The sequence below is a fragment of the Triticum dicoccoides genome, chromosome 7B (assembly GCF_002162155.2).
Source record: "Triticum dicoccoides isolate Atlit2015 ecotype Zavitan chromosome 7B, WEW_v2.0, whole genome shotgun sequence".
NCBI lineage: Eukaryota > Viridiplantae > Streptophyta > Magnoliopsida > Poales > Poaceae > Triticum > Triticum dicoccoides.
Window position 1 is genome coordinate 259,248,622 of NC_041393.1, and position 24,191 is coordinate 259,272,812.

A 24,191-nucleotide genomic window follows, 5' to 3' on the forward strand; every position below is an offset into this window, starting at 1 on the left:
ATGCGCTAAGCAACGCTTGTTAATTTAAAATATTACCTTCTGTGCGGCCGTTTATCAAATCTGAGAGATGGCAAGTCGTCGGCTTCAGCCCCCATGCCGCGAGTGCTGGGGTGTTCGGGATAAATTTGAGCACTCTTGTTCCCATTTTTGGGTCCATCTAGGGAGGCGCTCAACACAATGAACGAGGCAACCGGACTTATAATGCTTGAACACTCTCACTTAGCCATATAATTCTATAATTTTAAATTTCGGCGAAGCCCCTAGTGTTCGGAAGGCCGAATTTGGGGCGCTATCCACGCCTGGCCCAGACAAAGCCGGTTCCTCGCTCTAAGCGGCATAAGTCTTTAGGGACTCGAAAAAGACCTCTCAAACAATGACCGGCTCTTGCCTCATCATGACGGTCAGTTTTAGCTTTCTCCACTGAGGCGCTCGCCCAGCTCAACTGGGACGCAATCGCAGTGGTTCTCCCAGTGCTACCTTAGCTGATACAACGAAACGTAAGGTACCAAAACATGGGAGCCGGGCAAACCCAACTATTGACCCAAGACATGATTCGGAGCCGATGCTTATAATGCTATAAGTTTGGGGTGCCGCACTTGTGAAAGTGTTCGGACTTATCACACCATGATGCGGGAAACATAAGCCCCTGGTGTATTTAGCCGTACCAAAGTGTACGAATGCAACATGTCATAAATGAACATATGTATAACAAAGAAATGCAATTATAAGCAAAAAGATGCTGCATTGTTTATTCAAGAAATACTGTCGTGAATGCAGAATGATACGAATAGTGCGGTAAGCAAGGGATGGGACTATTAAACATGTCCCCCTCCAGGGGTAGGCTGCGGAATGGTGTATAAAACAGATTTAATGCTCATAATGGAGACCACCTGGATATTCGTTGTAGCCTTTCTCCTTCCCTGGCTGTTGCATCGTGAGTCCGACAGGTCTACTGCCGGACAGGGCCTCTGATGAATGGAGTCCTGTGGGTAAAAAAAAGAAAAAGAAAAAAAGAACGACACACTTGAGAGCCCCTGGTGTGGTTAAGCCGCATCCTGGGCCTATCATGGTCGTGCCCCTCGCCCTATGCCCATGGTATCTCCAGAGCATAATGATGTACGCGAAGGACTAGTCTTGCAATTTTGCAGGGGCTCGTGTTGGGGCCGCATTGCTACGCGTGCTTGAAACGTGCCAGGTGGTCTTGTTGTAGGTTACTCCGGGTGCGTGTAGCCGTGTCTGTTCGCTTAACGGCCGGACTCGAGAATTGCCTTAAGAGGCGGCACTGTACTTCTGCCGCGAGAGCCGTTGTATGTTCCTCCGTTCGGAGAGAGCGTTCAGTGTTTCCGTTGACTGTGATGACTCCTCGAGGGCCTGGCATCTTGAGCTTGATGTATGCGTAGTGCGGCACCGCGTTGAACTTTGCAAACGCGGTACGTCCGAGCAGAGCATGATAGCCGCTGCGGAACGGAACTATGTCGAAGATTAACTCCTCGCTTCGGAAGTTATACGGGGATCCGAAGACCACTTCCAGTGTAACTGAGCCTGTACAATTGGCCTCTACACCTGGTATGACGCCTTTAAAGGTCGTCTTTGTGGGTTTAATCCTTGAGAGGTTCAAGCTGCTGCCGCCGTCCATCAGGACTCTGGTGAGGCGAAATCCATCGATGATTGGGTCTAAAACCAATGCGGCGAATCCACCATGGCGGATGATGGTGGGGTGGTCCCTTCGATCAAAAGTGATCGGGCAGGAGGACCATGGGTTGAACTTCGGGGCGACTGGCTCCATCGCGTATACATCCCTGAGTGCACACTTCCGCTCCCTTTTGGGTATGTGGGTTGCGTATATCATGTTCACCGTCCGCACTTGTGGGGGGAAACCCTTCTGTCCTCTATTGTTCGGCGGTCGGGTCTCTTCCTCGTCATCGCTATGCAGCCCCTTGTCGTTGTTTTCGGCAATTAGCTTGCCTGCCTGCTTGAATACCCAACAGTCCCTGTTGGTGTGGTTAGCTGGCTTTTCGGGGGTGCCGTGTATCTGGCACGAGCGATCGAGTATTTGGTCCAAATTGGACGGACCCGGAGTAGTTCTTTTGAATGGCTTTTTCCGCTGACCGGGTTTAGAGCCTCTGAATCCGGCATTGACTGCCGTATCCTCATTATTGTCGCCGTTAATGCGGCGTTTGTTCTTGTTGCGACGCGACCTGCCATTGCGGTCCTTGATATCCGGACTGCCAGAATTTTTGCTGAGGTTGTTGCTGCGGGCTAGCCAGCTGTCCTCTCCCGCGCAGAAGCGGGTCATGAGTGATGTGAGGGCTGCCATGGATTTCGGCTTTTCCTGTCCCAGGTGCCTGGCAAGCCACTCGTCGCGGATGTTATGTTTGAAGGCCGCGAGGGCCTCCACATCCGGACAGTCGGTGATTTGATTTTTCTTAGTTAAGAATCGTGTCCAGAATTGTCTGGCCGATTCGTCTAGCTGCTGAATTATATGGCATAGGTCGTCAGTGTCTTGTGGTCGCACATACGTGCCCTGGAAGTTATCAAGGAATGCGGCTTCCAGGTCCTCCCAACACCCAATTGATTCTGCTGGCAAGCTGTTAAGCCAATGCCGAGCTGGTCCTTTAAGCTTGAGTGGGAGGTATTTGATGGCGTGAAGATCATCACCGCGGGCCATGTGGACATGAAGGAGATAGTCTTCGATCCAAACCGCAGGGTCTGTTGTGCCATCATAAGATCAATATTCACGGGTTTAAACCCTTTGGGGATTTGATGATCCATTACTTCATCTGTGAAGCATAGTGGGTGTGCGGCGCCTCTGTATTGGGCTATATCACGACGAAGCTCAAAAGAGCTTTGTCTACTGTGTTCGGCCCGGCCAGACTTGCTGTGTCCGGCGCGACGGTTGTCGTCACGTATCATGGGGCGCCCACGCGATCCGTAGATCGATCTTGATTGTCTTGCCTTATCCTCCAATATATCTCACAAGTCTAGAGTGTTCCCCTGTGGCCTTGTGCTTTTCGAGCGATGCCGGGGTACGGTTCTAGTGGAGGGCCTAGAGGCCTCTCTATCGCGGCCACGGGTTGGTCGGTCAGCCGTATTGTGCGCTGGTGATGCAAGTTCATATGCCTCCTCCTCTAATCAGTGGAGCAGCTTGCGTTTGGGGTAGCTTTTGGAGGGGAGTTCGAGCTCATGCTCTTCGGCCGCAAGGACTTCAGTCCATCTGTCGGCTAGCAGATCTTGATCAGCTCTAAGCTGTTGCTGCTTTTTCTTGAGGCTGTTTGCCGTGGCCATAAGCCTATGTTTAAAACGCTCTTGTTCGACGGGATCCTCAGGCACGACAAATTCGTCGTCGTCGAGGCTTGCCTCGTCTCCGGAGGAAGGCATGTAATTATCATCCTCTACCTCTTCGTCTACCGCTCTCTCATGAGGGCTGGCTTCTCTGTCCTCCTGTGCTGAATCTTGCTTGAGGGGGTTGTCTTCGGCACTGTCTGGGATATTATTATCTCAAGTGCCGGAATCTCCATTCTTGCTGTGGCGGGATTTAGAGCGGCGCCGCTAACGCCGGCGCTTGGGCTGTTTCTTGGAGGTGTCATCCTCCGCTGTTCCTTCGCCATTCCCATCCTTTGGGATATCCACCATGTATATGTCATATGATGAGGTGGCTTTCCAGTGCCCAGTGGGCGCTGGTTCTTGGTCGTCTCCGGCATCATCATCCATACCGTCGATGTCTTCGGAGTCGAAGTCTAGCATGTCGGTTAGATCATCGACAGTGGCTACTAAGTGTGTGGTGGGTGGGCTTTGAATTTCTTCGTCGTCCGCATCCCAAGCGTCCTGACTGCAGTCCGGCTAGGGATCTCCTGATAACGAGAGATACTTTAGCGAACTCAAGATGTCGCCGAAAGGTGCATGTTGAAAGATGTCCGCAGCGGTGAACTCCATGATCGGCGCCCAATCGGATTCGATTGGAGGGGTCGCGGGAGATGCGGAGTTCGGCGAAGAGTCACGCACCTCGGAGTCACGAGCTTCACAAGGGACAAGGCCAGTATTCGGCTCCATCACCGTAGAGGTTGCAGCCCTCGAGGCGGTGTCTAGCCACCCGTCCTCGATTTGTGCAGCCGGCTCCGAATTGAGGGTCGGAGCAGGCTCGTGTGCGTCCTCCAGGGCACTGTCCGGCTGCAGAGCTAAATCATGCCCATCGTGACAGTGCGGCGCTCGGCTGTGGCTCAAATCCATCGGAGATCAAGTCTCCGCGGATGTCAGCCATGAAGTTCAAACTTCCAAATCTGACCTGACGGCCAGGGGCGTAGCTTTCGATCTGCTCCAGATGGCCAAGCGAATTGGCCCGCAGTGCAAAGCCGCTGAATACGAAGATCTGTCCGGGGAGAAAAGTCTCACACTGGACTGCGTCGTTGTTGATGATCGAAGAAGCCATCGAGCCTATCGGTGACGACACAGAGGAACTCCCAATGAAAGCACCAATGTCGGTGTCAAAACCGGTGGATCTCGGGTAGGGGGTCCCGAACTGTGCGTCTAGGCGAATGGTAACAGGAGACAAGGGACACGATCTTTTACCTAGGTTCGGGCCCTCTTGATGGAGGTAAAACCCTACGTCCTGCTTGATTGATATTGATGATGTGGGTATTACAAGAGTAGATCTACCACGAGATCAAGGAGGCTAAACCCTAGAAGCTAGCCTATGGTATGATTGTTGTTCGTCCTATGGACTAAAGCCATCCGGTTTATATAGATACCGGAGAGGGCTAGGGTTACACAGAGTCGGTTACAATGGTAGGAGATCTACATATCCGTATCGCCAAGCTTGCCTTCCATGCCAAGGTAAGTCCCATCCGGACACGGGACGAAGTCTTCAATCTTGTATCTTCATAGTCTTGGAGTCCGGACGATGATGATAGTTCGGCTATCCGGACACCCCCTAGTCCAGGACTCCCTCATCGTCCGTGTAGTTTCAGCTTCCAAACCTGACCTGATGGCCAGGGGCGTAGCTTTCGATCTGCTCCAGATGGCCAAGCGAGTTGGCTCGCAGTGCGAAGCTACCGAATACGAAGATCTATCCGGGGAGAAAAGTCTCACCCTGGACCGTGTCGTGGTTGAAGATCGAAGAAGCCATCAGGCCTAAAGGCAACGACACAGAGGAACTCTCAATGAAAGCACCAATGTCGGTGTCAAAACCGGCGGATCTCGGGTAGGGGGTCCCGAACTATGCGTCTAGGCGGATGGTAACAGGAGACAAGGGACACGATGTTTTTACCCAGGTTCGGGCCCCCTCGGTGGAGGTAAAACCCTACTCCTTCATATCGTATCGCCAAGCTTGCCTTCCACGCCAAGGAAAGTCCCTATCCGGACACCGGACGGAGTCTTCAATCTTGTATCTTCATAGTCCGGGAGTCCGGCCAAAGGTCATAGTCCGGCCATCCGGACACTCCCTAATCCAGGACTCCCTCACCTATGATTCTTCTCGCATAAGGAAGAGGCATTTCTGGACTGCCAGTCAAGCCAATTTCTATTCCTCAGTACTATTCAACAAAGACAAAGTCTTCGATCATGAACACATTCCTCATGTGAACATGGAATATCTGCTGTGCTTCGAGCCAGTACTCAGTGTTCTTCATGATGCTGGATTGCTGAATTTCTGCACTGACATTTGTGATTGGAATGAAGAACTCATTCTTCAATTCTATGCAACGCTGCACATCACAGGAAATTCTGAAGATGTGAACTCATGGGTGCTGGACTGGATGTCAGAAAATACTCACTACAAGGCACCAGCAACTGAATTGCTTTGTGCCCTCCCACTCAGTCCTCCCCTTGAAGGTGCTCGTTGCATCTACAATGAACCTGAGCTTACAAATCATTACATGCAAGTGCTGATGAAGCCCTTGAAGCCAGGGCAGGCCCCTCGAACCAAATTCCTCGTCAAGGAATTACTGTATGTTCCATGGACTGTCTATCGCATTCTGGCGAAGACAATGAGTCCTATCAAAGGCCACGACTCAAATGATGAAGAAGTCGTTGGCATCATGAAGAATATGCTTTTCAATATCATTCATGGCATTCCTGTCAACTTCCATGATTTCTTCATGAGGACTCTGGTGGATATTGCTATGTCACCATTTGAGCTGAAGCCTTATGCACCATGGATTATGAGGTTCATCAAGACAAGGTCTTCACTCAATTACAATGCTGATACTCTAAAACACGGCAGCTCCTTGCCTCCAATTGAAGTCCTCAAACGGAAATTTTCCTCAGCTGATGACAAAGGAAACGCAACTGCTGTGATAGATGAAGGCATTCGTCCATTGGATGGTCAATTTCGCAAGGCTGCATCCTACTCCACCAATGATGACTCTGCCACACATGACTCTGCCGCCAACACCTCGGCCAAGAAAATTCCTCAAGCCACAGCACCCAGGGTGGTGACTGATCGTGAGTTACTCCTCAGTCTTCATCAGAAAGTTGATCGCAATCATAAATGGGTCAAGCGTCAGTTTGGTTCAATTCTTCACAACATGACCTCAACACACAATGCAGTGAAGAAAAACCACTACTACCTCCATGAAACCATCAACCGTACCTGGGCTGTTCTATCTCATGTCTACAGCGCAGAAGATCTGAAGAGAATGGGTCTGAAGGAAGAATTTGACTGGTCTGCACCTCCTTCGAAGAAATTCAAGAAGGTTAAGGTTCCTTCCTTGGTGGCCAGCTCCTATTCTTCATCGCGCGACACTGATGAAAATGAAGACTTGGACGACACTGCGGCAGGCCCTACTATGACAACCGACCCCAACAACGCTGACGCTCCTCCATCAACTTGATATTATTCAGGGGCGTTAGTCCTCAGTTTCAATCCTTTTGGTCATTCGATGACAAAGGGGGAGAAATCTGAGTTAGTCTTTAAGCAGGTCTATTATATGGGCGTTTTTTTCTAAGTTACAACTCTCGCTCTTCTGAAACTTTTATTGGATCGAGTTGTAATCTTAAACCCGATGGTGCTCTGATACTTTTGATGCACTGTGCTCTGATACTTTTGATGCATTATTCTGCATGCTTGTTCCTCGTTAATATTATTGCACGCATGCTGAATTTCTTCAGGTACCATATTTCATCATGCATTTCAAATTCTTCATATTATTTGTCAAATGCATGTATGAATTACAAGATATAGGGGGAGATCTCCATGATTCAACTCTTCAAGTGTGCATTGCTTCAAAAGCAAATTCCTCACTATGCACATCTTCAGGGGGAGTTCTTCTATATCTTGCAATCAAATTCCTCAATATTAGTACTTACACTTCATATGTTTATCCCCGTTGAAAACTTAACCTATATTGCCATCAATCACCAAAAAGGGGGAGATTGTAAGTGCATCTAGTGCCCCTTAGTGATTTTGGTGTACTGAAGACTTATAGGTTAAGGGACTAATGTGTTTATGAGTGTACACAGGTCTATAAGTCTATGAGGAGTTTGATATTTACAGAGAAAGTCGACCCCTAAAAATGAATATCTTTGACTGAAGATTTTGGTATTCCTGAAGACTTTCATGAGGACTTTGAAAGTGAAGAAATTGGTGTGTCCGTGAAGACTTGATATTCATGCATGGAATATGAAGCTTGAAGACTTCCGTTTTCATAGTTTTGTTTTTCTCTTTCTTGAGTCATAGGAAACACCGTACTGTTAAAGGGGGTCGAGGAAATACTAAGGAAAAATTTCCATGTGATGCTCAACTCAAAATCCTACACCTACCAATCCCTTGGAGTGAAGCCATTGGAAATCTCATACAGTTCAGTCAATTTCTTCAGTGACAGAGACGAAGTTCTTCTGGTCGCTGAGGAATTTGTTCTGACTGAGGAGTTAGGAATTCGCCAGTGGATTGCCTACACAGTGAGGAACATGATAGCCCTGAGGAATTTGAGAGTCAAATTTCCGACCGTTGCTGTGCTATGCGCCTGCTGTCCCAAAATATCTTATCCACCTAACGGTCATATCATCGAAGGGCATCTATGTCTTATCATGTCGGGCTGCTCCCTGGGCTATGAATAGCCGCCCCCTAGAACCACTAGCTGGTTGGCTGCTCCGGGAGAAACAGACACTTGCCATTTGAGAGCAACCCATCCTCCGAGGACTTTGAGCAAAAATCATCGAGTGAGGAAAAACCCAAACCCAAACACCTACAAACCCAAAGTGATTGAGCATCACTGAAGAGATTGATCGTGCGTGGATCTGACGCTTGTTACCTTTGAATACTGTGCTTCTTTCAGACGGTTAGGCGTCATGGTCTAGAGCATCCAAGAGGAATTGTGGATCGCCGACTGACCGAAGTCTGTGATGGTTTGGAAGTCGCCTGAAGACTTACCACAAGTGATTGGACGAGGTCTGTGTGACCTTAGTTCAAGGAGAATATGGTGAGGACTTGGTGTCCTGAGCTGCGTGCTCAGCGACGAGGTGTCCGGGACTGTGTGTCCTCGAGTTTAACTACTCAGCCACTCCAACGAGACGTACAACTGAGACAACAGTTGGAACCGGTCTACCAAATCATTGTCTTCACCAACCTTACTAGTTCTATTTCCTCAACTCTTTCATTTCTTCATTACTGTGTTGAGTGATTGTTCATATCTGTGTTTGAAGACTTTGATTGATGACTTTCTCAATTTCCTCAGTTCAATTTCTTCAGTCTGTTTGTCTTCATCTTGTGTTATCCTGTGTCTACGCTTTCTGTACTCTGTTTTGTATTCATTTCATCATGATGACTATGTGTGTATTATGTCATGCTTACTTCTGAGTACTTATTCCGCTGCAAGTAGTTCTTCGCTAAGGAATTTCCTCACCGGCAAATTCCTCAGTGAAGAATTCATAAAAATCGCCTATTCACCCCCCTCTAGTCGATATAACGCACTTTCAGGCTGCAAAGAGAGAGGGGCTTTTGCGGCTACCTGGTTAACCGTTGGGGCATCAAACGACCTCCAAATGGAACGAAATTTGACGGGCGGTGTCATGGAATTAACACATCAGATGTCCTAGTGAGAGGACTTAGTCATGGAGCCATCGCAACGAGATTAGCAAAAAGGGGTTAAACCGGACAAAGGACACGAGGAGTTTATACTGGTTCGGCCCCTTACGATGAAGGTAAAAGCCTACGATCGAGTTGTGGTGGAATTGATGGGGTCTCGATGAGCAGGGAGCGAATCCGCTTTACGTATCTCGCGTGTTGTTGTTTCTTGTCCATGAACCACCGCCAGGTCGCCCCTTTATATACACAGGTTGACGCCCGGTGGTTTACAGAACACCAAGGCCGGCTCATACACGTGCCCGGCTTGGTTTCTACCTTTCCCTAACTTACAACACAAGTTACATATCTCATGGCGGTTTATGTCTATGGGGCCTGAACCGCCCTTGGGCTTTGGGCCTCCAAGCTTCTATAGTAAAGCGCCATACTCCTTGTCTTCATGGGCTTCAATACGGATGAGCATAAACCGGCCCCTCCTGGGCGGTTTATACTGAGTAGTTATATCCCCAACATTAGGCCCCAGATTGATTTGAACCTATTCATGTCAATCTTCAACACTTAGAAAAAACTCCTTGAATATCCTCGTATAATCCTTGTAAACCGCCATGACGTCTCCTCCATACGAACTTGATAAACCACAATAACATCATCTTCTAAGATTGCACTGAATCGTCATGACATCATTTCTGTATAAAAACCTGCAAATACTTCTTTTATTAATTAATCTCCGAAGACCGAGACGACATTTGTGCCCCATTCTCCGTTTTGGGCTCCTCGATTCCCGCGCCTGCCTACTTATCCATTTGCCTTATAAATAGGACCAGATGTCTTTTTTTCCCTTCCCCTTCCATGCTTCTTCGCCTCTTCTTCCTCCTTGCGACGCTCGAGCCCTAAAGGTCCACCGCCACCCTCGACCTTCAAGCGCTACATCACCCCTGGCTGCTGCATCGACCTGAACGTACCAGAGAACCGTGGCACTTCTCCGCCACTCCTGTGAATTGGGTAAGCCCTCTTTCTTCAACCCTAGATCTGCATTAGGGTTTCATGCCTTCGTCGGTGTTCATCAGTATTCGTCGGTGTTCATTGCTTTCCCTTACTGTCCCATCATATCTTGACGAACTTGAAAACTTCCCCGCGCGGCCAAAACTATAATTTATTTTTCCTCACCATAGCATCCCTTCGTCCATGAACAGATCCCATCTCGACCTTTGCTGTTCTACTGTCGTTATTTTAGGGCTTTGATATTTTCCTGTTCCTGAACTGCGCTAGATCCATAATTATAACTTTAGCCTGTGAAACCTGTTTCTGCAGCACTTAGTAATTTTCAGATCTGTTTCTTCCATACCATTGTAGGCGTTTTAACCGTTAAAAGTTGATAATCCGCTAGGTACCATTAGCCCTCTCTTAAACCACCAACTTTACCTGAGCATCAGTATCCGGTTTAACATGTACATTTTCTCTGTTTGATTCCTTCCCCCGGCCTGGCGCCGGTTTATGTATATCAATCTTGAACCGTAATCCGGCGTTTGAACTTCCTTTACAGCTTGTCATTAAAAATGGCCAAACAGTTCTTCTCTTGTAATTGGGTTCCCTCCCGGGTTAAAGAAGATCAACTTATTGGGTATGTTTTGACTGGCGCTTTAGCAAAGCAAGAAACCATCCATTGGAGAGTCCCGGGTACCGAAAATCCTCCTGAACCTCAAGATGGAGAAGTAGTTGTGTTTGTACATCATCTGGACCGAGGGTTTAGCCCTCCCGGATCAAAAAAAATTCAGGATGTACTTGCCAGCTTCCAACTCCACCCTCAACATATTGGACCGAACTCTATGTCCAACATTTGCAATTTCCAAGTGTTTTGTGAGGTTTGTCTGCAAGAAGAACCGACCGTTGAATTTTTCAGAGACTTCTTCCACTTGAACCGCCGTACTAAATTTACCGACGGCCCCAACACTGAACTTGGCGGGGTGTCAATTCAAAACTAGAAAGAAGTCAATTTTCCTCACGCCAAACATCACACCCACCCCAAGAACTGGAATCAAACGTGGTTTTACTGCCGGAATACCGCTCTTGATAATGAAAATCCTCTGCTGGGATATCGTGCTCACCGGCTCAGCAATGAACATCCATTGCCTCAACAACTTACTGCCAAGGAACGATCAAAATATGCACCACAGATTTCTAAGATCTGGGCCTTTATGGCAAATGGTTTAACCGGTATTGACCTTGTCCGTTGCTGGGTTTCATGGAGTATCTTGCCCATAAGCCAGCGTCCCGGTTTAATGTGCGAGTACACAGGAGACTTGAAAGAACCTCAACGTCATATTGATATTCAGCTAACTGATGAAGAGATTACTGAAGCTATAAAAAGATGTTGGATGAACCGATATCTCAGTGCAACAAGACTGGGTTGCGTCCCTTTTATGCATCCAATAAACCGCCAGCTGTAAGAATTGTATCTTTCCGCTTTTAATTCGCCCCCTGTTGAAACTTCTGATGACCTTCTGTTTATCTTTGCAGAGCAATGATCCGTTCTGGAAGAGGAAATCGCAAGACAAGCCGGCAAAACCACAAGACAAACCAGTGAGAGCGCCTCGTGTTAAGAGTAAGGCCTCAAAGAAGCTAGCAAAGAAAAGAACCGCCGAGTCCCCTAATCCGGTCGAAGATGTTGATGACTTAGACTCAGAGGTAGAACTTGATTCCCTTGGTTCATTTTTCATGCACCTTATTGACAATGATCATTATCAGTATGATGCGGAAGCCAGCTACGCTGATCATGTAGAGGTAATTTCCCTTTCTTCCGATTCAGACCATGTGCCAGTACAAAAACTCCGTCGCGGAGTCCGGAAAGTAAAATGTTCACATCCTCTCGCTTATTTGGATCCACAATTTTCTTTGAAGACACATCAACATGAAGCTTGTCGCACAATCCGGCATAGTGGCCAACGAGTTACCTCCTCCGGTTTACTGGACACCCCGGTTCGAAAACACCGTCCAGTGGTCTCTTGTACTTCTAATACATCTTATCCCAAGGCGGGTTACTTCTGATACCCTCTTAATCCGTCTGATTCAAATTATCAGGGTACCTCCAATTCATCCTCCGGCGAATCATCAGCCACACAGATGCCTCCCCTCAAGACTGTTCCTGGCTAAATATATTACACTTTAACCTTTTATGCCTTGCACTGGTTTACTGTACTAATTTCTGCATCTACTTTCTTTAGTGCCAAAGCCATACTTAGCAAGAAAGCTAAGTTAAGTAAACCAACTGACGACAATCCAGCTACTGAACCGGAGAAAACCTCAGAGGCTATTGAGCAAAATGCTGACATTGATCTAGATGACCCGACACCTTAGGGTCAGGATACTTTTGCTGATCCACCAGAGACAAATCCAACAAGCCCACGCGCTGATCCGCAAAGCCTAGCTAAGGCCGCTAACAAATCGCCGAGCCCAGATAAGACAGCTGAAGGCACAACAGATGATGTTGTAATTACTGGCTTTGGCCATACCACTCCTGGCAATCCTATCGCTTTATCAAAGCACAGTGCAAAAGAAGAATTTGCCGCTATGGAGAAGGGCAAGTGGAAATCTGATTTGTCAAGCTATGCTCATCTCAATACTCAAGACATCCATTCTGGATATTTGAACCGGCTGTACACAAGTCGTGACTACGAAGCCGGTTTGGTAAACCTGATGAAAGAGCGATATGAGGTAAATATTTATTCCTTTGCATAAGTCCTTTTCCCTTAAAATCTGCTTCAATCCTTAACTCCAGTAGCCCCAAGGGCCGGTTTAACTCTTCAAGATGAACCGGTACTTCCTGTTGTAAAACTTATCCTTGTTTAATTCCATCACATCCAGTTTATCTGATCAATTAAGCATTAGCCCCCAAGTGCCAAGATTAATACTTGTATTGAGCCTTGGGACTTAAAATATCTTTTAAGAAAAAGAAATCCGCATTAGCCCCCAAGTGCCAAGTGTATAACTTGTTATGTGCTTGGGACTTTGAAAAAAGTATTGCCAATTTACTATTCTGTGTTTTGCAGGCTGATTTAACCAACAAAGATTCTCAAATCGCTGACCTCCAGGAAAACATCAAGTCCCAGCAAGCCGAAACATCCAAGGGGAAGGATGAACTGAAGGGCGCTTTAACAGCCATGGAACAATTGAAGGGTGGCTTCAAAGGCGAGCGGGCAGACTGGGAGACTGAGAAGGCCACTTTGTTAAAACGGGTTGAGGATGCTGAAGCGGCACGTAAACCGGTGGCGGAAGAGCTGACTGGTTTAAAGCGGCAGATCAATGATATGACTTCTGCTATCTTTGGTAAGTAGCTTTGTAATGAATCTCCCTTCATCAGCCTTGGAACCGTAGGTTTAACAACAATATTATAACCATTGCAGGTAGCCGCGTTGCCCATCTTGGCTCAGATACGCGCAAGAAGCTGAAGGCTGCTTATACCTTAATTGTGCAGCTATATACCGGCGCTCAACGAGTTATCTGCACTGCTTCATAAAACAAACCGGCGCCAACTTTAATCAAAGATACCTTTGCCAAGCTCTCCATGACACCTGCCCAGCTAGAAGAAGAGAAGAGATCTGCTGCAAGGGCTGGTGCTTTATCTGCCTTGACTCGGGCGAAGCCTTGGATAGCTGATCTTGATCCGGAGGATATTGGGATTGGTTATCTGAGTCAAAAAGGGTCAGAATTTGACGAGGATGCCCTTAAAGCGTTGAATAAGGAGATGCGTCCCCTTGCAAGCAGATTGGCCGAAGAGACTGACTTATCTTTCCACCGGTCCATCTATGATGCAGACAACAGGCGGATCGATGCGTCAGTTTATGAGGCCTAGAATCTAATCCCTCCAATCCGTAAGCACACTTATGCCCCTGATGTTGAACCGTTAGATCTTATAAGTGATGAAGCTGTCTTCCAAGCTTTGTCTGGAATTGACTGGGCAACCATTGACTTCCAGCCAGTGGATGGGGAGACGGAGGTTGAACCGGCACAGGGTGATCCACAAACTTCTCATCAAGCTGAAGAGGGATCATAATTCGGAAGCCGGTTTATCATTTGTGCACCGTCCTCTATAGAAAAACAATTATCCTTTTGGGCGGTTAAAACGCCTTGTAATAGGCTAGCTGAAAACACTTGGTTTGCTATGCCATCGTGCATAGCTTGAAACACTTGGTGTGCTATGCCGTCGTGCATAATCACTTTCCTGAGACTGCCACTTTGTCATAATATGCAATATCTTCTTCTGATCTTTATCAGTGTTATGCAATCATGTTTTTTGCATGTACTAAACTAAAAACTTGTCCTGGCGGTTTACCAGCGGATAGGTTATGATGCCCAATATGAAGCCAGAGTTTATAACAAAGGCTATAAAGATACTAACAGAAATCACATCGTTGGTTTACCAATTGTTTTTGTAGTAAGGGTGATAACCCAAATCTTGAGTGTTGATAACTCCCACCATGCTGTGCTGGTATATAATAAGCCATGCCGGATTATGATAAACACCGGATGATCATCCTCGCGACTTATAGTCAATGCCAGACCATGCTAAGAAACACCGGTTCATAACTAATTTTGTGCTAACAACTGATAGTTGAAAGCTGCGCCAGTTTAAGAAACACCGAGTTGATGTAATGACTTATAATAAGGCCGGGTCAATAGACGCCGGTTTATCTTAAAACCTTATCAAAGGAAAGAAAACTTGCAAAACACAAAATCAAATAAAAACTTGTAGTCGAGGCTTTTCAAGGGCTGCCAGGCCCAAATTCGAGGCTTTTCATGGGCTGCCAGGCCGCGGAGTTAAACCATTTGACAAAGCCTTTTAAGATGGGGCCTCCAATTAACCAATCGTCGTTTTAACTTTGACAAGTTCAGGGTCTGTATAAGATTGAATTGTCAAACGTTCGGCGGGTCATACCAGGATTACCTGGATGGAGTGGCTTCCAAGCCTGGCTTGATAGCCTATTACAAGGGTCCTTTCAAACTCTTTGTTGCTGTGCACAAAGAGCCCCCAAGTAACATTGTGAGCTGTGCTCAATAGGTACCTATGTTTGAGCTATGCATGGTAACAAACTCTCTTTGGTCCATTGGGTGTGAAGCTCCCAAGCTATGTTGTTGCTTTATAAGCCGGTTTAATGGAAAACTCCACTTATAAGCATGAGCCCCCATGTAACCAAGAAGACATATGAAATGGCAGAGGCCCCGCTTTAGCAAGGATGCCAATTTATTTATTGATCATAATATGTACATTGTCAAAAATATATACATAGTAGGAGCCTGTGGCTCAGGTGTAGTAAGGCCTAAGATGAGCTATATTCCATGGAGGCGAGTCTCCTCCTCTGACTTGCGTGAGTCTTTGTGTTCTCGAACATTGATGAGGTAGTATGACCCGTTGTTCAAATTCTTGCTGACCACAAAGGGTCCTTCCCAAGGTGGAGACAACTTGTGCATGTCAGTCTAATCTTGGATGAGCTGGAGCACCAAGTCGCCTTCTTGGAAAGTCCTAGTTTTAACCCGACGGCTGTGATAATGCTGCAGGTCTTGCTGATAAATCACCGATCGAGCTGTTGCAATATCCCGTTGTTCATCTAACAGGTCCAATGCATCCCGGCGTGCTCTCTTATTATCCGCTTCAACGTAAGCTGCCACTCGGGGCGAGTCATGGCGAATATCATTTGGGAGAACTGCTTCCGCTCCATAAACCATGAAGAAGGGTGTGTAACCCGTAGATCTATTGGGGGTGGTATTAATACTCCATAAAACGGAAGGCAACTCCTCCACCCAACAACCCGGCGTCTGCTTCAAAGGGACCATAAGCCGGGGCTTGATACCCTTTAGGATTTCCTGATTAGCTCTCTCCGCTTGACCATTAGATTGGGGGTGGGCCACTGATGACACATCAAGCCAGATGTGCTCACGTTGACAGAACTCTTCCATAGCTCCCTTGGAGAGATTCGTGCCATTATCTGTTATAATGCTGTGTGGAAAGCCAAAACGGAAGATCACCTTTTTCATGAACTGAACCACCGTCACCGCATCACACTTGCTCACTGGCTCCGCCTCCACCCACTTGGTGAATTTATCAACCGCCACCAGGAGGTGGGTCTTCTTATCCTTGGACCTCTTAAAAGGCCCAACCATATCCAGCCCCCAAGTTGCGAACGTCCAGGTAATTGGAATCATCCTCAACTCCTGAGCCGGAACATGAGCTCGACGTGCAAACTTCTGACAGCCGTCACACTTTCGGACCAGATCTTCCGCATCAGCATGAGCTGTTAACCAGTAAAAACCATGCCGGAAAGCCTTAGCCACCAAGGATTTTGAACCGGCATGATGACCACAATCTCCTTCGTGGACTTCACGCAAGATCTCACAGCCTTCTTCAGAAGAAACACAATGCTGAAACACCCCCGAGACACTGCAGTGGTGTAACTCGCCATTGACAATAGTCATGGACTTAGACCGCCCGATTATCTGCTTGGCCAAAACTTCGTCCTCTGGTAACTCGCTCCGGTTCATGTACGCCAGGTATGACAATGTCCAATCAGGGATAGCATGAAGAACCGCCACCAATTGAGCTTCCGGGTCAGGAATTGCCAGATCCTCCTCCGTTGGTATCTTGACTGACGGATTATGCAGAACATCCAGAAAAACATTAGGCAGCACCGGTTTACGCTGGGATCCGAGCCGGCTTAAAGCGTCTGCCGCTTCATTTTTGCACCGATCAATGTGCTCGACCTGATAACCCTTGAAGTTGCCAGCAATGACGTCCACCTCCCGCCGATAAGCCGCCATGAGTGGATCCTTGGAATCCCACGTACCGGATACTTGCTGAGCCACTGAATGGGAGTCACCAAAGCAATGTACTCGGATTAAGTTTATCTCCTTAGCCATCCGTAGACCGTGGAGTAAGGCCTCATACTCAGCTGCATTGTTAGTACACGGAAACATTAAGCGGAGAACATAACAAAAAATTTCACCTCGAGGGGAAGTAAGAACAACTCCAGCCCCCAAGCCCTCCAATTGTCTGGATCCATCAAAGTGAATAGTCCAGTATGTGTTATCTAGTTTATCCTCCGGTGCCTGCAACTCTGTCCAGTCATTGATGAAGTCTATGAGCGCTTGGGACTTGATAGCAGTGCGAGGCATGTATTTCAACCCGTGAGGCCCAAGCTCAATATCCCACTTAGCAACCCGGCCAGTTGCCTCCTTGTTTTGAATGATGTCTCCCAATGGAGCAGAACTAACCACAGTGATGGGATGGCCTTGAAAGTATTGCTTAAGCTTCCAGCTTGCCATAAACACTCCATACACCAGCTTCTGCCAATGGGGATATCTCTGTTTGGACTTGATAAGTACCTCATTGATATAACAAACCGGCCATTGAACCGGATATTCCTTACCAGCCTCCTTGTGCTCCACCACAATAGCAACGCTGACAGCCCAGGCATTAGCAGCCACGTATAGCAGCAATGGTTCCTTATCAACGAGGGCAGCAAGGACGGGCGGTTTGGCCAACTGCTTCTTCAAATCCTCAAACGCTGCATCAGCAGCATCACTCCAAACAAACTTGTCTGTTTTCTTCATCATCTGATAAAGCGGGATCGCCTTCTCCCCCAACCGGCTGATAAACCGGCTCAGTGCTGCAATCCAACCCGCCAGTCTTTGAACGTCATTGATACACGCCGGCTTAGCCAGGGATGTGATAGCCTTGATCTTTTCCGGATTAGCCTCAATGCCCCTGTTAGACACCAGAAAACCCAAGAGCTTGCCAGCTGGCACACCAAAAACACATTTGGCTGGATTAAGCATCATCTTATAAACCCTCAGATTATCAAAAGTTTCTTGCAAGTCAGTTATGAGTGTCTCTGCTTTCCTGGATTTCACCACAATATCATCCACATAAGCATGAACATTGCGCCCAATCTGATTATGGAGGCAATTCTGCACATACCACTGATAAGTCGCCTGAGCACTCTTAAGCCCAAAAGGAATAGAAACATAGCAGAAGGCTCCAAAAGGAGTTATAAAGGCTGTCTTCTCCTGGTCCTTAACTGCCATTTTGATCTGATGGTAACCCGAATAAGCATCCAGAAAACTCAAACGCTCGCAACCCGCCGTAGTATCAATAATTTGATCAATACGAGGGAGGGCAAAGGGATCAGCTGGGCAAGCTTTGTTCAAATCCATGTAGTCCACACACATACGCCAAGTGCTGTTCTTCTTAAGTACCAACACCGGGTTAGCCAACCACTCAGGGTGAAAAAACTCCACAATAAACCCCGCTGCCAATAGCCGGGCTACCTCCTCTCCAATGGCCTTGCGTCTCTCTTCATTAAAGCGGCGAAGGAATTGCTTGACCGGTTTAAACTTGGGATCAATATTAAGGGTGTGCTCAACGAGTTCCCTCGGTACACCTGGCATGTCAGGAGGTTTCCATGCAAAGATGTCCTGGTTCTCATGGATGAACTCGATGAGCGCGCTTTCCTATTTCGGATCCAAGTTAATGCTGATGATGAACTGCTTGGATGAATTGCCAGGAACAAAATCAATCAACTTAGTCTCATCAGCCGATTTAAACTTCAAAGTCGGATCATGCTCTGTAGTGGGCTTCTTTAGAGAAGTCATATCTGCCGGATCAACATTGTCCTTATAGAACTTCAACTCCTCCATTTCATAGACCGACTCAGCATAAGCCGCGTCACCCTCCTCGCACTCTAGTGCGATCTTGCGGCTGCCATGAACTGTGATGGTCCCCTTATGACCCGGCATCTTGAGCTGCAGAGAAACATAACACAGCCTTGCCATGAATTTAGCATAAACCGGCCGTCCAACAGGGCATGGTACGGACTTATGATTTTAACCACTTCAAAGGTCAACGTCTCGGATCTTGAGTCATGATCATCTCCAAAACCACTTCCAGAGCTATCTTGCCGACTGGCTAGGCCGATTTACCAGGTACCACGCCGTGAAAAATGGTGTTCGATGGTTTAAGATTCTTATCCGTCAACCCTATATGCTGGAAGGTCTCATAATACAAGATGTTGATACTGCTCCCTCCATCCATGAGAACTTTGGTGAACTTATAACCTCCAACCTGTGGTGTGACCACTAATACTAGATGACCCGGATTATCAACCCGGGGTGGATGGTCTTCTCGACTCCACACAATAGGCTGCTCAGACCAGCGCAGATAACAAGGCACCACTGGTTCAATGGAGTTTACTGCCCTCTTATGGAGCTTCTGATCGCGCTTACACAGGCTAGTAGTGAAGACATGATACTGCCCACCATTTAACTGCTTCGGGTTACTCTGATAACCCGACTGCTGTTGTTGCTGATTCCCTTGTTGATTATAACCACCTTGGTTGCCCTGATTGCCTTGATTGCCCTGTCCTCCTTGGTTGCCTTGAAAACATGAACCGGAATTACCTCCGCCATAACCCAGCCCATGAAACTCGGGTCCTGAACCGCCAGACGATCCATGATCATACCGGAAGAGATCTGAATTTTTGAACTCTCGCATAATGAAGCAATCCTTCAATAGGTGCGTAGCCGATTTATCTTGCGTCCCATGCTTTGGGCAGGGCTGGTTCAGCAGACGCTCCAAACTCATACCTGATCCTCCGCCACGTGGGGGCGGTTTATCCTTACGGTGCTGATTATTACCTTGAACATTGGTGTTAGCTACAAAATCAGAATTATTGTCTGCTTTGCGCTTACCATTATTCCCATGGCCAGCCTGGTTATGCCGCTGTCCTTTTGCGCCGACATTCTTCTTTCCCTTCTCCGGCTTTTCTTCGTCAAACTAGGGATCCTTGGTATTATCAGAATCGGCATACTTAACCAAAGCTGCCATGAGCGATCCCATGGCATTGCAGTGATGCTTGAGCCATCCCAATTTCTGCTTCAGCGATTTAAACCGGCAATTGCCCTCCAATGTTAAGATTGTCGAATCAGCATTGATGCGGTCCGTCGAATGCAGGATTTCCGAAACCCGGCGCACCCAATGAGTCGTTGATTCGTTTTCTCCTTGGACACAAGCAGCCAGATCCATGATCACATGGGTTGCTTGCACGTGTCTTTGATTTTCGCTATAAACCAGGCCTTCAACTCGTCCCATGAACCGATCGAGTCAACGGGCAGACTCTTTAACCAAGTACGAGTCGTTCCGTCTAACATCATGGTGAAGTACTTCGCACACGCCGCTTCGTCCACATCCAGCATCTCCATTGCCATCTCATAACTCTCAACCCACGCCTCGGGGGGGGGGGGGTAAGTCGGCGGTATAATTAGGCACCTTGCGCGGGCCCTTAAAATCCTTGGGTAACCGCACATTACGTAGAGCTGGGGTAAGACACGGCACCCCCAAGAGCTGAAAGCAGTCCCCATTCAACTGATGCCATTGGTTGAACCGGAGCGGGTTGATGATTCACGTACTGTGCCGCCAACTGTGCTGCTAACTCCGCCTCCCGACGTGCTCTACCATTGTTCACTACGTCCTGAGCATTCATACCACCGCGCGTCGGATTAGGCCCTCGAGGGGCGTCCTGGTGCCGCGCATTGCTTGACACAGCCGGTTCATCAATGTGCCTGCTGTAACTCTTGCTTAGACGGGGGGTTGAATGTATTCTGTCTCGGCTATATGAATAAGCCTGCTGCTGCACCATGGCGGTTTGAAGAAGATCCCTGGCCCGTCGCGTCTCAACCACCGCTAGTGACTCGCCCTCCATCGGAATAGCTGCCAATCGGGACCCCGTAGCAATCACGTTATCTAGAGGGCTAGAGAAGTGACCCGGCGGTGTCGGCATGTATTGTGGCGGGTTATCTGTTCGTCGAGGTGGGTCCATCATCTGTGGCTGATCCGGCACTCCTGTCCCAGGTACCTCAGCCCGGTTCATCGCTGCCAGATCACTGGCTCTAGCTCCTAGCGTGTTGAAGAGATTCATTCCTTCATAAACCGGCGGCAGATGAGACCGGTGCCTCCTCCTCAATACTTCATTCGAAGCGTTCTGATCCAGCATGAGCCGGTAATTCTCTGCTTGGATCTGCTGCGACTGAGCATCTAAAGCGGCCCGCTCATCAGCCATCCAGGTGTCCTCAGCTGCCAAGTCCTCCTTGGCCTGAGTTATCTGATCCTGCAGCTTTGCAACCTCCGCGTCATGCCGATCTTGAGTCTTTGGGGTAACTGTTGTAGCCAATAGTCTTGTCCAGGCGTCTAATAAACCGGATAGAACTTGAGCAGGCCGGCGTGCAGGGCCTCCTGCCCCGGCTGCCGATCCGGAAATCATTGCTGCTGCATTTGAAGATTTCAACATGGGCTATGTACCGGCCATGAAGATTGTAACCCGGTTTGGCGGTTCAAAGGGGTCCGGAATACTGTCGCCATCGGAACAACCCCCGATCCGGCCATCCTGCAATTGGTACAGCGACTCAGTCTCGCCAGTGGATGACACGCCATATGAGTAGACGGCCGTCTCACCATCGGACACCGGTTCGGATTCTGCACCATGGATGAATCCTACGAACACACGCTTCACGCCAGGCTGAATCCGGGCAGGACTCGCACACTGAGCAGTCTCGACAAGGTCGGTGGAGATGTCCGGATCAGGGCCCGGTTTGCCGATCTTGCCGTTGAAAACGTGAATTCCGCCAAAGGGGACCCGATACCCGTACTCAATTGAGTCGGCCTCGGGGCCCCATCCTGCAGCGTCGATGTAGAGCTTGGCGCGACGACTCTTGGTCATTCGGCCAACCGCGTATCCCTTCAGTCCTTCAAATGCCCTTCAAGAACTCGAAACCATCGTGCGATAGCCCCATGGTGGGCGCCAACTGTCGTGGAATTAACACGTCAGATGTCCTAGTGAGAGGACTTAGTCGTGGAGCCATCGCAACGAGATTAGCAAAAAGGGGTTAAACCGGACAAAGGACACGGGGAGTTTATACTGGTTCGGCCCATTACGATGAAGGTAAAAGCCTACGATCCAGTTGTGGTGGAATTGATGGGGTCTCGATGAGCAGGGAGCGAATCCGCTTTACCTATCTCTCGAGTGGTTGTTTCTTGTCCCTGAACCGCAGCCGGGTCGCCCCTTTATATACACAGGTTGACGCCTGGCGGTTTACAGAACACCAAGGCTGGCTCATACATGTGCCCGGCTCGGTTTCTACCTTCCGCTAACTTACAACACAAGTTACATATCTGATGGCGGTTTATGTCTATGGGCCCTGAACCTCCCTTGGGCTCTGGGCCTCAAGCTTCTATAGTAAAGCGCCATACTCCTTGTCTTCATGGGCTTCAATACGGATGAGCATAAATCGGCCCCTCCTGGGCGGTTTATACTCTGTAGTTATATGCCCAACAGGCGGTCTACCGGTGATATACCAAGGCCACTCAGCAAATCTTGGCCCACTCCGGGACCGTTTTTCTGCAGACCACGAAACAAGAACTGGGAGGTGCCATGGGCATGTGCGAGTGTGGTTGGGCTTAGAACGGACAACGAAGAGAACCGAGGGAACCCGAACGGATGCAAGTTTTGAAAAACATGCAGATGAAATGCAGATGATGACATGGCAAGGTGGAACACGCAAGCAAATGACATGACAATGGCAGCGAATAACTGGAAGACACCTGGCGCATCGGATTCGGGGCATTGCAGTTTTGTGCTTCCCAAGGCACTCGGGTTGATTATGCATCTGTTGTGCATACGCAGTCGAATGGGCAAGCAGAAAGGGAGAATGGTTTGATCCTTCAAGGGATGAAACCCCGACTAATGCGCAACCTCAAGCGCGTTGCTGGTGCCTGGGTGACTGAATTGCCATCTGTCTTATGGGACTAAGAACAACTCCCAACCGGTCGACTGACCGAACTCCTTTCTTCATGGTGTATGGTATTGAAGCTGTGCTTCCGAGTGACTTGCTGCACAACGCCCCCCGAGTGGAACTCTTCTCAGAAGCTGAAGCAGAACATGCACGTCAAGATGCAGTTGATCTCCCGGAGGAGGAACGTGAGATGGCTCTGATCAGGTTGACCATCTATCAACAAAGACCTGCGTGGATTCCATGCCCGTAATGTCAGAGGTCGAGCGTTCCAGGAAGGAGACCTTGTGCTCCGAGTGCATCAGAAACGACCTCACAAGCTCGACCCGGCCTGGGAAGGTCCCTTCCCCATCACCATGGTGCTCCACAACGGGGCGTATCACCTCTACAACATAGCCAAGAATGAAGACGAGCCACGCTCGTGGAATGCATAGCTGCTCCGCCGTTTCTATACCTAAAACACTCGGATCAATGAGTTGTAATAAGAATCCTTCGGGTTTCTTATCAAAGACAAGATTTTTGCAGTATCTTAATGATTGTTATCCCGTAAACACATGTGTTCAAATCCCCTAGTGGGTGGCTTAGCCGCGAACCTGATTCGCCTAAGTTTCAAAACCACTCCGAGTGAAGAGCAACCCTCTCACTCGGGGGATTAGCCGCGAACCCGATTCCCCTAAGTTTCAAAACCACTTCGAGTGAAGAGCAACCCTCTCATTCGGGGGCTTAGCCGCGAACCCGATTCCCCTAAGTTTCAAAACCACTCCGAGTGAAGAGCAACCCTCTCACTCGGGGGCTTAGTCGCGAACCCGATTCGCATAAGTTTCAAAACCACTCCGAGTGGAGAGCAACCCTCTCACTCGGGGGCTTAGCCGCAAACCCGATTCGCCTAAGTTTCAAAACCACTCCGAGTGGAGAGCAATCCTCCCACTCGGGGGCTTAGTGGTGACCTTGTACTCGCCTAACTTGAAAAACCACTCCGAGTGGAGAGCAGTCCTCCCACTCGGGGGCTTAGCCGTGAACCCGATTCGACTAAGTTAAGAAACCTATCCGAGTGAAGAGCAACCATCTCACTCGAAGGCTTAGCTATGACCCCGTACTCGCCTAAGTTAAAAAACCACTCCGAGTGGAGAGCAATCCTCCCACTCAGGGGCTTAGCTATGACCCTGTACTCGCCTAAGTTAAAAAACCACTCCGAGTGAAGAGTAACCCTCTCACTCGGAGACTTAGCTGCGAATCTGATTCGCCTAAGTTACAAAGATCCTCGGAGCTGCGTCACAGTACAACATCCACTCCATCCTGATCCACAAGGACGACGAGGTGCAAATCAAGTACGACACCTAGTGCT